Below are 12634 nucleotides of genomic sequence, written 5' to 3' on the forward strand. Positions count from 1 at the left end.
AATTCATTTACTACAGACCTTTGAAAACAACTGTGGACTCTCCCATCTCACTCCTTTCCTTCAGCATCCTCCAAAAGTTTCTAGATCCCAAATTCTTCTTTTGGGTGTTTTCAGCAGGGTTTCTGTGACCTGCTTAGAGAAGGACCCCCTTTGAGGGTCTGTGGAGGGTTGGCTGGCATGCAGGAATTCCATGCCCATCTTGCAAGGACAGACTTTTCCTCTGATAAGAACCATTTTGTTAAACAGAAGGGCACTTATGAAAAATATACTTTGTATGCAAATTTTCTATTTGAACACCTAAGCAACTTTAACCAACAATATTTTACAAAAAGGCACTTGTAACTTAAACTGACAGCCAGGGTTTGGAAAGAAACTTCTCTTTCATCTGTTTTTGCCAGTCTTTCAAGTTATATCTGCAAACAGAGCATAGAGAAAACATATCTCTAAATGTTTTATTTTGAAGCTCTTGCCTTCCTCCTGCCTGTTGGATCACCTTTACTATTAAATCAGACTGAATGCTCAGTGACTATCAGTACTGTGAGTCAGAGCTACCATACTTGCCCATAAACCTGAATTTTCCTGTCACTTGAATATGACAACAAAGAATGGTAACTCCATTTAAGAAAATAAATGAAACTCTAAAGAAATCACCCTGTGAAAACACAGAATTAGATTCCTTTCTTCAGGTTCTCAGAAATCAACAGCCTGGACATATTACCAAATTCAAAGAACCTTGCCAGGCACACTTAGTGCTCTACACTATCAGAAATCTCTACATAGACCAGCTGTAGGCCTGGAATCAGCTCAAGGGATATGAGAAGGTATGATTACACAAGATTTCTAATTCGACTTTGAAGATTCAGTAGGGATCTGATCCAAAGCCTACTGAAGTAAATGGAAAAAAATAGACTTATATCTTAGTTTAGACCTATTCAGTTTGGATACAGTTCAGAGAAGTACTCATACTTGGCAGCTGATGTAAACTAAACACATTAACCTATCATTAGAAAAAAAGGGTGCCAGAATAGATCTATATAAGGACAAATCTGTGAAGTATTGTTTTATGGTCTGTCTAGCTATTCCAGGATTCCAGCACCTTAACAGAGAGGTAAAACAAACTTCTGGTCTATTTATAAATGTGAAGCTTAAAGATCTGATCCTACCCTTTTGTCAATTATTGCCACAGATAAATGCAAGTCCACAAATAAGTAATGACTTTTTGTTAAATTAGTGCTGCTCCCAACACTACTTTCCTTTAATTGCTATTCCTTGACACTTCTGTTTGTAAAAGAACAAAGAATTTATCTCATTAGAGAGATAAAACTCCATGAACTCACATATAGCTTACTTACATATTTGTATTTAAGCAGCAAACTATAACAGAAATCGACTCTTAAACCATAGCACAGTATTAATTGCTAATTAGTTTACCATTATGACTGGAATGCCTTCTAGCATTCTAAGTCAGTTTTAATCCATATAAACAGCTAAGGAATGCTCTATCTCAAAACATGTAATTATGGGGGATTATATTACACCTCCAGCATTTTGGCAAAAACTTGCAATGGCAAAAGATATAAAGTAATACCACTTCTTGTGATTTCATACAAACAAAAATTAAAGGCTCTTTATCACTACAGCACATTTGCTGTAGTGCTTCCCATTTTATTTTTAATTCCAGAGATAGAGGCTTTATGTCCCTCACAAAGTTTTTCATCTACATTCTCTTTCGTTCATGTCTCCCCTAAAACAGAGAATTTAGCAGAGCTGGAATTTATTCTCAAAATTTCTAAGACAATTTCTGTACATCACCACCATACATGCTACTTTTCTTTTAAACAAGGTTACACTGAAAAAGAGAATCCAAACAAACCAACGACACAGACCTTCGTTTTTTGCCAAGAATTAAGTGGCTGTTAGGTGCATTGTCTGCTGGCTGAAGAACAGCAGATTTAAGTACCAATCATGCTTACAAGTGCCATGGTTCTTTTAGGCAGAGCTCAATTTAAAACAAAGTATCTGGCTCGTGGGCATTCACCTTCTTTTTGAAAAGACACAACTGTCTGAAGCATTTATTGTGAGGGGTCTCAGCCACAGAGGTATAAAAGAGCAGGAGACAAACTTCACTTCCTTTCCTCAGGATAAATTACTGGCTTGAGACAAGAGAGATCTGCTCAAATATCTGAAATATTTACGTCCTGGTCAACTCTCTGCCTTTCATAGGAGTAGAACCCTCACAAGTGGGCACTCCACAAAAGTGAGATGAGACAGGGAGAGTGGCCACGCAGGAACAGCAGAAAGGAGAACTACCCGCCCCTTTTGTCCTCCAGCCATTCAACCCACTCCTTTAAGATTTGTAAAGATGCAATTTCCCTGCAAATTAAGCCCCGGATTTTCCTAAGCAGATGGTGAATCCAGGAGTTAATGAGCCTGCTGACAGCCCACCCTGCCCTGGCGCTGGTGGCCCTCCCAGCTGTACCCAGCCGCGCTCAGTGTCTGCACACAGCTCTTCCCTGCACACCTGGAGCGAGGCTGCATTTCACCAACTCCCACCCTGCCCAGGGCTCACATCATTCCTTCATTCTGTTTCTTGCCTGCAGCAACCAACCAGTGTAGTTCTTGCTTTTCCTCAAAAAGCAACAGCTCTTGTTTTCAAAGAGATGGATGCTCTGCCCATGTCAGTACCAAGGGACTCTGCTGTCCTTTGGTGGTTGTGAGCTGCTCCTGTGGGCCCACAGAAGTGTCCCCTCACTTCCTGGCTGCCTTTGGATCTTCTTGAAATTAAGTAGAAAACTTGATTATCCTTCTCCCCAGCCAACCCTTAGGTTTCTCATTGACTCTACTAATGAAAGCCCTGATTTTCAGCACCCTCTGCTGGGTCACAGCTTTCCAAGATGGCTCTCTTCTCTTTTCAAGCCCTTTAGAAGGGGTGCATTTGACAAAATATGTCAATATATTGCAATAAATGGATATAGTCAGCTTCTCCTATGACTTGACCAGTGAATGAGTAGAACTTTTATGAATTTTTTTAAAACACTGTTTTCTCCTTTTCACTTTAACCAAAGCCATGGAAAAATTCCCAGACTGATGGCTTGAAGTGGATTTCTAGTGGACATGTTTTTAAATCCAAGTCTTTTGCACTTTGGCGACACAGTGTCATTTTCACTTAATTTTCCTGATAACCTGCCAATGAAGCCAAAAGTCTGTTTAGCAAAAGTGAATTAAAGTGCACCTTTCTCATCTGAAGAAATAACATCTGCTGTTCTAAAGATAACTTGTTATTTCTCATGGAAACAAGATATTTAATATCTGAATCGTGTTTGTTTTCATCAAAACCTGGAAAAATAACAATAAAGTGACTTATTTGGAAAAAAAAGTTTGTTTTTGAAGCACATGCTTCAAGAAATGTAAGATCCTGCCCTCCCTGCTCTGCTTGTCACAGAAGTTTTAATTTTGAATCTTTCAGTATTCCAGTATTAAACCTGATGAATTTGATTCCAAGTGTAAGAAAGTTCTTTCATCCCGTGAGTCATTCAGCTTCTCTCTGGATGGCAGTTTTACTGATTCAAAGCTTTCTGTTTCGTAAACAAGCTCATCATTTTTCTGTGGAAAATCGTCACCTTACAAATGGATCTTGCAAGGACTCTCTGCCAGCTAGCTCGTATCCCAAACCAGAAATTACAATGGTTTAGGCAAACATTTTTTTAAAATTCATTAAGTTAACCTAGAAGAAAATCCTTATAATCTAAATCAGTGGAGATTTAATGGAAGTCTGTGAATTTAGCTGGAAAGTATTTTTTTAAGCATTTGGCAGATTAAATTTCTCAATATCAACAAACCTCTAATGTCACTTAAGTCCTGGAAATAGGGTTTATTTGTCTTATGGATGAATAAAGCTCTCTCCCAAGCACTGGATTTCATTCTTTGTGAAACCGGTGTCTTATGCAGCACTGAGTGGATAACAAGGCATGCATTTAATACATAAAAATCAGAGTCATGAGACACTGAAAGTTAATTATAATGTAGCAGAGTTTAAGGGTCAGGATTAGCAGGCTAAGATTACTTGTCACTCTGAGTAAAAAGACCAGGGAAGAAGAGGTCCATCACAGTAAGGTAATAAGAGAGGGCATTAAAAGGACATTTGTGGAGACTATTTGCTTTGTTTCAGGTTTGTTTTGTTGCTAGGGGCTTTTTTGTTTGTTGAGTTTGTGGGTTTTTTTAAAGGAAAAATCTGCATTTGAAAATTGGTCCCAGGTACCCAAAATTCAGAGGAAGTTATTTGATTTTTGAACTTTAAACTTTGTCTTCTTGAAATCAAAAGCTTTAACTTTGTATCCTTTTCTTTTCCTGGCATTGGTGAAGCACACTTTCCCTCTCATATTATTTCCATTCCAGCCTTGTGCTATGAAAGGAAAAACCTTATGGAAAGAACATAGTGCCTTGATTGTCTCTATATACTACAAATAAAAAAATGGAACAAGCTGAGCAGCACTTGGGACTAGACACTTATTAAATACATGTTACAATGAGAAACAGACTGTATCAACTGTATGCTGGAGTGACATATCATTTTCAGATATATTCCACTTCCACGTCACTTTAGCAGCATTTATCACATCAATTGCTAAAAATTAGATTTGGCTGGCAAAGAAAAAGGTACAGAAGAAAGGTATTTGTCTTGGCTTATCCAGAAATCTTCAGCTGTTTGTATTTAGGGAGCAGAACTATTCAACGTGGGCCTGGTCCTCAAGACTGACCTCAGTTTTATATTCACTCCCCACTCTGGAAAACTTTCCAGTTGACTCCAGTGGATATTTTGCTGAAGTCTAAATTTAACTGAGAGCTAGTACAGAAAACTCTTCTGCACATGATTACTGCTGGTAATCAACCTCCTCAAAGTCAATGAGAATATTTACTTGAATTGTCTTAAATGTTCTTTGTAATCTTGAACAAAATTTTTTACCATGAGGTCAAGAACCTTTGATAATTCATCAGAGAGGAAAAAAATGTATCCCTCAGAAACCTTTGCAGACAATTAAAAATCTTACCAAAAAAAATTCTTTTTTTTCTCCTTCACCCCCAAACCAAATAAAATGTAACTGGCTATGCACTGGCTACTTATAATAGCTGACATGGTGTCCTTGAGATACACAGGACCAATGACAGCCTTAAAAAATGAACCTTCCTTGCATACATGAGACATGCAGAATTTCTGGGCTTTGCTGCAATTTTGTCCAACTGTTCTCTAAAGTGCACATATGCTGCTCTTCCTATTCCTAGTCTTTGTGGTTAGATTGCCACCAGCCAAGTTTCCAAAATAAAATCTGAAATTCCTACAACAGACAAAAGTGTCCAGTAACACGGTCCAGTATAGTTAGAGATTAGACCAGTCAGTAAATAAAATAATACATCACTTATTTGTTACAGGCTGGGGGAAGCCAAGCCCAGGAGGTGGGGAGGATCAGCACACGGCTGCCAGACACCGCTAAGCCGGCACAGAGCGCTAAGTAGGGCAGCAGCAACCGAAATCAAAGGTTCACAAATTGGCAGGACACATTCTTTTGTTGCACAGTCACTGGTATTTGAAGGGTGAAATCCAAGCTGTGCTGAAGTCACCAGGAAAAGTCTCTGTGAGCCAGGACATCACCTTAATAGAAAGTAATTAACCTTGCTATTCCTGCCAAGAGTTTGGGTCTGTGGACAGCAACCCATTAAGCCCTGAAACTCGCCTGTGCTACAAGAGCAGTCTTTGCAAAAATGTGCAGAGCACGGCAGGAAGAAAGGTTGCCCTGGTGAGGTTTGCACACTGTGGTGGCTGCATGATTATATAGGAGAGCGTCTCCTTTTCCAAACCAATATCAATGATAATCAGCAGTGATGTGAAAAGAGATAATGAAAAATTACAAGAGGGCATTTCAAATTCAGTTTTGGCAGCAAGAAAAACTTGTAGCTTCCAACAGCTCTGTCTGCAGCATGGAAAGCAGCCCAACTCAGTGCACTGGGATCTGAGCATGGGCTTGAAACTTGTGCCCACATTTTAGGCACCCAATTTCTCCCCTGGTGGGAAAAAACCCAGTAACAGCTAACTTACTGTATTGAACACTGTGTTTATTTCAAGAATATATTTCTCTTTGTTGGGACAAAAGACCTTTCAACCTTCATACACTTAAACCAGAGGTCTTCTGGAATTGTTCCCACAGTGTCCACTGATGAAGATAACACTGAGCACTCCTATGCACCCTTACATCTTTATACTGAATCAGACTAGAATAACTAAAATTGGAAAGGAAGTCCATTCAGGGAGGAAGAGGTCTTGACTCATTACAGTGGGAAAGACCAAAATCAAGCTGATTAAAAGCAGTAAGTGTTCTAAAGAAATGAGATGTTGTCTCCTCTGTCACTGAATAGCATCCTCCAAAGGAGAGGTCTGAAGTCTTTTTCTAGATGGAGGGATAGCAGAGGCATTTTGAAATATGGCAGTTTTTATTTCCAACTTTACAGAAAATATTGTCTCTTCCTATCAGATGAGCATCTGGCCATGGTGAGCCAAATGACTGTTGATTACCATAATTTACGGTCTCTGGAGCTGAATGTGAACATCACACATTTCCAGCTTTCAGAAAATGCCCTTTCTCCCTCTCTCCCAATAGAGACCACCACATCTCCACCAGGCCCACATTCCACTGGCATTCATCCAGCTTCCTCATGTCAGTGGGACTATGCAGTGTTGCATTTCAGTGCAACCATCAGGCTGCTGTTTGTCTTAGAAACACACTCTGCTCAAGGGCACTATGAAACCTGAACTCCTGTGATACACACTGGATCGCAAAACCCCAGAGAAAGTACATAGAAACACTAGAGAAAGCATTTCTGACTCACCGAAATCACTTCTCAGAGAAGGTCACAGACAGGCTCTGGCCACTCAGAGGAGACGATAAAACTTTCCCCTCTTCCCCCCTCCCTTTTTACCACCAGAAAAGTAAACAGCAACCAACCAAAGTAAACCTTAAAAAAATTAAAATAATTACCAACTTTAAAAGACAATCACTACTGAAATACTAAAAATCCACCCCAAACACCAACTCTCTGCTGAGCAGAATTTTAACCCTGAGGACACTCGTGTCTGAAAAGTTCAAAGGACTGCAGCAGGGGTTTTGTCAGTAAGGCAGACAGGATGTAAGTGTGTATTAGCACAGAGAGCAGCCACTCGTTACAGTGGGGGCTTGGGTATGGTTCTGGTTTTGCAATCACAGTTACTGTTGTGAAAGCACAGACTTCTTTCGGCCCTGTATTAGGATGACAGATAATGTTCTCCAAAGTCAGTAATGTCTAGGACCATATGGAAACCCTGAGACTTATGTTATCAGCATTATTGTGAATGTGTTTAACTCTTAAAGTTTCCCTTAGTTCAGACAAATACCCTACAAATTGTTTTCTCTGAAAAGGATTTGTGAAAGTGTTTTTATCCTTGTTCAAAAAGTATTCTGATGTTATGATTCAGTGATGAGAAGTGATAAACATTCATAACAGACTTTTTCTGGTACAGTAACTACAGATTATGCAGGACACAGTCAAGGGAACGTTACTGAAATTGGCCTGATATTAGATACCCAGAGCGTATGTTTGCAGACTTGTTGGCTCTGATTGTAAATGAGCTTGTCTTCCATTTTAACTACAGTTCATTTCCAGGGAGCAATTTCTACTGTTTTAAAACCAGTCTGTACATGTTGTACCTAAAAGCAAATGAAAAACATCTAGAGATGGGAAGTAGCATGTGTATATTTCCAGAGAAAACAGCCATTTCAGCAGAAAACCGTGCCTGACAGTAAATACTTGACCATAATCAGCCTGGCAGCAGAGATTTTACATGGCATGGTGATGTATCTCCAAAAAATTAACCTGATTGATAAAAACTAAACTAAGGTTCTTATTTTCCTTTGGGTTTACAGGCAGTTTCAGAGAGTGTAAATCCTTCTTGAACTGAAAAAATCTAAAAAAAATTGAAGCCAAGAAGGGCTTTTACTAATGTAGCAATGTATAATCCATATATTTTTACTTGTCTTTGAGAGAAAAAAACTCTTCTAAAAGACCTTTTATGTGTTTCTGCATGAGCAGAATTATTTTTTGGGTTACTCACGTCAGGCTTGCAATATTCCCATTCCACCTGTTTTATAACTTACTGTCACTTCTCTTATCCGTAACAAGGGTGCAACGCCTACCTGAGACCTGATCTTCTCCCTTCTGCCTTTGATGTTCCTCACTCTGTGCCAGGGGTCACAGTGCTGGCAGACATGCCATGGGGTACGAATGATTTAAAGCAACAGGTGAAAGTCTTTAAATGAGTGTATTTACCAGCACCTTTCAAGGACTCTGTATCAGCTATGCTTGATCGTATTCCATGAGCGTTCTCAGATGCACTTTCCTTTGTGTTGCTGTTTAGTAGCACGGTTACATTTCATGTAAGTTTGCTATTCTGTGAATTTCGCATGTTCATCTTGTAAAGCTGGACTTGTGTGGATGGTTAATCTCTCAGGCTTTCATCACTCAATAAGGGACAGATGCACTTCAGTGTTAAGCAAACTATTAATATTTCCTACATTTCCCATGAAAATACTTCTGCCTGCCTCTCATCCACTTACACTTTCTGTTTTAACATTCATTTCTGCTGCCTCCTCTGACTGCAAGAGTCTGAAGTCTCCTATGCCCTAAACAATTTGCTGGTTTACCTAGCTTCCTTCAAATCTTTTTCTTAAAAACCACTTCTTCTAGAGCTATATTATCCCACAAAGCTTTGACAGCTCATCGCCCCCTGAGGCATGGCATGACCTTTAGCTAGAATTCCAGCATCAAGCTATGATCAGACGCTCCTCTTATGCACAACTACAAATTAGAAGAATCCCTACTCTTATCTTCAAATGCTTCCCAAGATGTTACATTTGCACGACAGGTTTAATGATTGCAGACCTAATTGTGAAAAAAAAGTTAAAATTAAACAAATCAAATGCAAAAGCTGTGAAGTCCCCTAATGCAAGGGAAAATATACTGAGGACTATAAAGTGGAAAGAATGTCATTAGAGGTCATCTGTAAATATTGCTCTGTCCACTAAAATAACACACACAAAAGCAACTGTGAGAACATGCACCCTTGATCTCAGACTTTCAGTACTGAAAATTTCTGTATTCAGCAAGGAAATAAAACATTTTCCTTTTCTTTCTTGCTCTGCATTCATTTATCTTGTAGCAATATAAATGTACTTATCATGCAAAGTAAAGACTAAACAAAAATTATTCCCAGATTAGAGACAGTCAGTCAGGATTTCCTTACAACATGATATTTACTGTACATAGAACAGCAAGATTGGCTCCTAATGCTGATAATAGAAGCAATGCTGATAAAAGGCTAGAACAGATCAGGAACTAGGAACAGTCTGTTGTAATCCATTCTACACCACTGCTTAGTCATAATGCTGACTGGAACGTTACACAACTCAATGCCTCTCTTCCCACTACAATGTGCTTCTAGCATGTAGCTCTAATGTTATAAATAATTCTTTAGTAGTTCCAGTAGCCTCAAAGAAAAAGATGAAGGGATCACTCAAATGTGTCCTTGAGTTCCTGGCAGCATCCTGTAGCACATCAAGAATGTAACAGTTTCAGATGTTTAAATATAAGTGAATTACATTTAAAATAAAGATTTTTAATAAAAAATAAATAATTAAAAGCTGCAGACATTCAACACCCACTCTTGGCTTCAGACTCCATTTGCAGATTGATAACGATCAGCACCTATAAATCCTCATGGGCAGTGAAATGCTGGAAGGGAGAGAGAATGTTTTCAACAATAGCTGATGTCTGCATCAGCAACAAAAACAGTCTCTGAGCACTGGCATCAAGGAGCATTTGATGTGAACAAAGTGACATCTTGTTTCATCAAAGGTTAATGAGTACAGCAGCTCTGTCAGCAATACATTAAGACAGCAGTGTCACTGTTCCCCATACTTGGTGGGTTCAAGGCAGACTGCAAGCATTACCATTCGCGCATTTGTCGGGGGTTCTTTTCTCTCCCAGCTCAGTAAGTTTAATGTGACAAGTTAGTATTTCCCAACTCTTTATGCTGTTTTTCTGTGGAGCAAAAGTGTTTTTGTAAGCCTGGTACTTGTGCTGACTGGAAAACTAGAGGCTTTTCTCAGTAAACTTAGTTAAAATAGAAAGCATTAGAGAAGATGTAATACAACATTATTTATCCTTCTTTTTGTTTTACGGTATTCTGATAAAAATCTTTTGATGCATTTTTTTAAAATGTGATATTGCTGAGTTAAAGACCTTCTTTGCAAGCAAATATATTTGTGTAAAAGTTAAAGTTTATATATTCATCCATAATGGTCCATGAAATGAATGGAAAAATATATATCGGCATGAATAGGGGGAAAAAACCAAGCTCTACTGAATTGCTGCATAAACAAATTTCAGCACTATGCACAAATTCTGCTGCTAGATCCAGTGTCACTGGGCAGTGCTCAAAGACATTACAACTGACTTCTGGGCTCATAGTGATTTCTATCAGTATCTCAGGAAATTATTATGGGGCTCAACAAGCACCTAACTACAGGACAGATTAAGTAAGACTTTATGCATGAATAAGGGTTTAGGATCTGGACCTTAGGTGCAATAGCACTTGTTGAATTCTGTCATCCAAGTTTACAACAAACAGCAATTCATTTCCCTGATGGATAATGCTTTTCTCTATACTAATATTTCTCTAATTCACATGATATGGATGCTGCTTCTTCACCTCACATGCCATCAGCTTCCAGTATCCATGACTGAAGCCAAGGATGAGAAGTTTGTTTCTGCTTGGGAGCTGCCCAGATGAGGTTTGTAGCCTTTAGCAAGGCAGTAGCGTTATGTTGTGTTTATCATACTACCATTCTATGAGTTGTGATCACAGTGTTGCTGAAAGTACTTCTGAGTCCTGATGCTATGGGCAGGTTGTGGCTATTTTCAAAGGCTTTGGTTCTCCCTCCTCTGAGGGCTGAATGACTCATTTGGGACAGTATTTCTATTAGGATATTTGCTTTACACAAGCCAAACTTTCAGCTCTGTCAGTCTCCAGCTAGACAAACCTTAACAGCTTAGAGCACAAAGGTCTTGTTTATGTCACTGCATATTTGTGTTTCACAAGACAACCTGTACTTTATAGAACAATCATAGAAAAGGTGGTTCAAATGGAGCTCAGGAGGCCATGTAGTCACCAGATATTTTTATGTAACTCCTGACAGACACTTGCATAATCCTGTTTTAAAAACCTTTGGTTTTTAAAACAGAGGTGGTAGAGGTCCCACCTAATCCATTCAACCTTTGCTTTAGAAAGGTTCCCTCTCTCCCATAAAATATCTACCTCACCTCTTTCTTGGTGCTGAGGCTTGATTTCATCACTGTGAACAAGTAAGCCAGACTACTGCTCTCCTTTCTGCTGCTTCTTCTAAGACTAACCAGATATTCTTTTGTCTTCTTTGGATGCCCCAATGCTGTACAGAACTAGGAGTCATATATAGAACTTCTCCATTTCCTCTGTAGCAAGCCGCTTTACTGAATCAGATTATGCAGTGAGGAAGATTTTAATTTGTGCCTCACCTGTTATATTCATGCACAAAACAGTCCTGTCTGTGTTGTAAATCATATTCTTTCATGTTTTGGCTAGCATTCCATCCCATTTGCTAAGGATAAAAATAACTTCAAGTTTGGAGATACTGTTTTGGCAAGTCCATTCTGTGGTTTTCAAAGCAGAGGGAATGAAGGCAGGCATGACTTTTGCCCTGGTTTCCTAAGGATAAGATACCTACACAATCCTTCTACACAAGACTTTCTGTCCACCCATCCCACCCCCATAACAACTTCTGATCCTTTAGGTCAATGTCAGCCTGTTCTGACAGGAATGAAGAGTTCAAAGACTCAGTTTCTGCAAGACTTGGGGGGAAGGGGAAAAAAAAAAAGGGGGGGCATCCAAGAACAAGAGTATGAATCAGAATAAGTAGATAACATATCAGATATGTAGAATCCTTTTAGGAGAGACACTTAGAAAATATCTGTTTTTCAGGACAAGTTTCCCTTGAAGAGCTGGAGTAGCCTAGAGGACAAATTGGGCTTCCTGGTTCCAGAACTCCTCAATCCATTTGCACTAACACAGAAAATAAGTTTGAAAATAAGACATTAAATTCTCTGTGAATAGAGTTATTATTTCTGCAAAAAACCTTTCATCAACAGGTCTGAAAGCATGTGACAAAAGCAGGCCTTGAGCATTATCTCTGGTTCATGTACTGAAGAACTGAGAGGTGATGCAACTTGCCTGAGGTCACAATGGAGAGCACAGCTGTCCCTCGAGCAGTTTTCCATACTGCTTCAGGAACACCTCAAGTAGAATCAGTTTGCTTTTATCTTGCTATCTTATTTTTTCCTCTGTAGACTTTACACTTACGTGGGAGAGTGATCTAAGCTACTTTTATTTTTACCTGGCAGACACAAACCAACAGAGAATAGCACATCTCAGATTTTGACAACTGTATTTGAGTGAGCATCCATATGTTGAAGCATTATAACAAAGACAGTTACTTTTGAAAATTAAGTTATCTCTGTC

General features: G+C 39.1%; 2 long non-coding RNA genes across 9 annotated transcripts in view; one reads left to right on the top strand and one right to left on the bottom strand.

Annotated features, from left to right (window-relative positions):
* LOC125323081 overlaps positions 1 to 12634 on the bottom strand; it is a 317884-nt gene that overhangs the window by 79539 nt on the left and 225711 nt on the right. The window lies entirely within an intron of this gene.
* Positions 9842 to 12210, top strand: LOC125323083. Of its 2 annotated transcripts, none has more exons than XR_007202364.1 (3): positions 9842 to 10072; positions 10808 to 10874; positions 12098 to 12210. It is a non-coding gene; the product is annotated as an uncharacterized LOC125323083 (long non-coding RNA). The 2 variants fall into 2 exon arrangements; XR_007202363.1 differs by having other exon boundaries at positions 9842 to 10002.

Source organism: Corvus hawaiiensis, chromosome 3 (genome assembly GCF_020740725.1).
Source record: "Corvus hawaiiensis isolate bCorHaw1 chromosome 3, bCorHaw1.pri.cur, whole genome shotgun sequence".
Taxonomy (NCBI): domain Eukaryota; kingdom Metazoa; phylum Chordata; class Aves; order Passeriformes; family Corvidae; genus Corvus; species Corvus hawaiiensis.